Genomic DNA, 3252 nt, shown 5'->3' with positions numbered 1-3252 from the left:
CCTAGTGGAAAGGGCATAGGCCTGGGAGTCAGAGGATCTAGGACCTCATCCTGCTGTCTGTGGCTGTGGGCAAGTCACTGAACTTTTCTGGGCCTCACTTCCCTCATCTGTGAAATGGGGATTCAGTACCTGTATTTAGACTCTGAGCCCCATGTCTTGTCTGATGGACGCCATGGACACATCTCTCCCAGAACGCTCCACCTCCATCTGCAATCGTTCTGGTAGTGGATCCAGAGACTTTTCTTGGTAAAAATATGGAAGTGGTTTACCATCACCTACTTCCGCTCAGTAAATTTGAGTGTCCACCCTCGACTCTCTCCTGTGCCGCCGCTGCCCAGCACAGGGGAGTTTTGACTTGTAGCAGATGGCCTTCCACTCGCTAGCCACTGCCCAAGCTAGGAATGGAATGGACAGGGCTCTGCTTGACTCTCCCCCTCGTAGTCGATACTGGTAGAGGACTGGAGACTCTCCAAGTACGAACCTTAGAGGGGAGCCCCATGTAGAATCTGGTTATCTTGATCTACCCCAGTGCTGAATTGAGTGCTTGGCACATAACAAATAAACAAATGTTCCAGTCTCTGTTATTATCATTGTACTCTCCCGGTAAGTTAATACAGTGCTCTGCACACACAGTAAGTGCTCTGTAATTGCTTGATTCCGCGAGGTTGAAAACGTCAGCAGGAATCTTGAAAATAAGTGACCAAAGAGGCACAGCAGGCATTGGGTACCTGGGCACCCACCTTGACGGCCAGCGTCAGCACTCAGTCAATCAATCAGTGGTATTTATTCATTGCCTACTGCATACAGAGCCCTCTTCTACAGGTCTGGGAGTCAGAGGGTCAAGGGTTCTAATCCCGGTTCTGCCACTGGTCTGTTGCGTGGCCTTGGGCAAATCACTTCAGTTTTCTGGGCCTCATTTACCTCATCTGTAAAATGGGGAGTGAGACTGTGAGCCCCATGTGGGACAGGGACTGGGTCCAACCCAGTTTGTTTGTATCCACCCCAGTACTTAGTACGGTACTTGGAGCATAGAAAGCACTTAACTGATACCAAAATTATTATCATTATTATCATTCTAAGCACTTGAGAGAACAGTAGAAGAGAAGTAGCAGACACGTTCCCTACTCGTAATGAGCTTACTCAGCCGTAGTCTCTTCAGCTGTAAACGGGTCCTGCATGTACCAACCCGGGAGCGAATTTTGCGGTGTGATCCATCTCGGCAGTTGGTACTGTGGCGAGAATGTGATCCACAGGGAATAGAGAATGAATGACACCGTGCAAATGGCTGACCTCGGTTACCTTATCTGGAAAATGGGGAATTAAGACCATGAGCCCTATGTGGGACAGGGACTGTGTTCAACCCGCTTACCTAATGTGTAAGCCAGTGCTTAGTACAGTGTCTGGCGCATAGTAAGTGCTTAAAAATGTCATTATTATTGTTACTGTTGTTACTATTGTCCACCTTCACGGAGATCCTCGGCCCTTGGTCTTGCAGGAGATGTCGTCATCATCATTGCTATTTTTCATATTATGTTTAAGTAGAACTCAGTACAGCTTGGCTTGGCTTAGTGGAAAGAGCGTGGGCACAGGAGTGAGAGGTAGTGGGTTCTAATCCCGCCTCTGCCGCTTATCAGTTGTGTGACTTCGGGCAAGTCACTTAACTTCTCTTTACCTCAGTTGTCTCATATGTAAAAACCTCACGTGGGACAACCTGATTACTTTGTATTTATCTCAGTGCTGAGAATAGTGCTTGGCACATAGTAAGCGCTTAACAAATACCATCATCATCATCAAGTACCTACTATGTATCAAGTGCTATTCTAAGCACTGGGGTAAATCCAAGTTAATCAGGCTGGAATCCCTGAACGACAGGTTTGCAGAGTAACATGATTGACTGATTCTAGCAGAACGGTGAAAGATTTAGTGAAACTTCCATATTCCATTTCCAGCAATTTAAAGTTTCTTCAGTACTGAAGCACATTTTTGGCTCATAAAGCCTCCCATTTTCTTCAGCAACAGTAATAAAAGGAAATATGCATACATCTCCTCACAAACCTCCAGTGGTGGTTGTTCATTCTTCTTCATATCAAACAGCAGCTCCTGACCATTGACTTGAAGACATGGGGCTCACGGTCTTAGCAAGAACAGGAATTCACAAAAAACATCAAGCCATGGTATTGATCGACCGCTTACCGTGTGCAGAGCATTGTCCCAGACTCTTGGGAAAGTTCAACACAATAGAGTTGGGAAACGTGTTCCCTGCCCACAACAATTTTGCAGTCTGGAAGGGAAAACAGACATTATTAGACATTATGTGGTTCTTTTTGTGGACACTTTGAGAATGATCCATGGGCTGTAAATAGGTTTAACTTTGTTAGAAAAAAACAAATCATAATTATGATGATACTTGTTAAGTGCTTATTAGATGCCATACACTTTTCTAAGAGCTGAGGTAGATGCAAGATGAGCGGTTTGGACAACATCCCTGTTCCAAACAGGGCTCCCTGTTTAAAAAGGAGGGAGTAGTAAACCCCTAAAGAAGCTACTTGACTTGAAAAATGTTGTAACCCCAGGACTTTCTCATGTTTCCTGCTGCCTTCCCCAAAGATGCTAGTCTTCTTTTTTCCCCCATAATCAGTCTTTCTTGGGCTTTCTCCCAAGAAAGCAGTGCAGGCCTAATCAGTCGTACCTGATCAAGAGCCCACCTTGCAAGTCACTGCTGCTTTCTGGCTACTCTGGTTTTGTTTTTGTTCCATTTAATTTGTAAATGGCCAGGATCGAAAAAAAAAAGTAATACAAAAAGGACACAGCGAATGTTAACTTGTGGTAATAGAGAGACGCGGCTGAAAGGATAACAGCGGGAACTATTCTTTTATTGTGACAGAGCAAATCACTTCATTTTCCCCTTACATCAGAGGGTTTGAGGATTGAAAGGCAAGAAAAGAGAACTGGAGAGTTTCTAAGATTTTTTTTTTTTTTTATAAAGAGAGGAAGAGAGCACAGAAGATGAGCATCTCCATGTCAGATCTCCAAACATAAACTTTTATTTTCTTTTTAATGGCACCTTCCTGGCCCATACGTTTTGCTCAGAGGTTAAGGATTGTGCTTCTTGCATGCACATTGTAGGAATTCTTTTAAAGTAGATTGTTTTTTCTGCCTAATATAGGATGAACAGAACTGAGCAACAGGTTGGCAGAGCAACATGATCGACTGATTCTAGCAGAACGGTGAAAGATTTAGTGAAAATTCCAT

At 44.2% G+C, this 3252-nt stretch overlaps 1 non-coding gene across 1 annotated transcript; it reads right to left on the bottom strand.

Moving 5' to 3' along the window:
- Nucleotides 1–353: 353 nt before the first annotated feature.
- Nucleotides 354–491, bottom strand: LOC114813004. Its single transcript, XR_003760615.1, has one exon. It is a non-coding gene; the product is annotated as a small nucleolar RNA SNORA7 (small nucleolar RNA).
- Between the last annotated feature and the right edge of the window lie 2761 nt (nucleotides 492–3252).

This window comes from Ornithorhynchus anatinus, chromosome 6, assembly GCF_004115215.2.
Source record: "Ornithorhynchus anatinus isolate Pmale09 chromosome 6, mOrnAna1.pri.v4, whole genome shotgun sequence".
Taxonomy (NCBI): Eukaryota; Metazoa; Chordata; class Mammalia; order Monotremata; family Ornithorhynchidae; genus Ornithorhynchus; species Ornithorhynchus anatinus.
The sequence above is the reverse complement of the archived record's forward strand: the minus strand, read 5'-3'. Positions and strand labels throughout refer to the sequence as shown.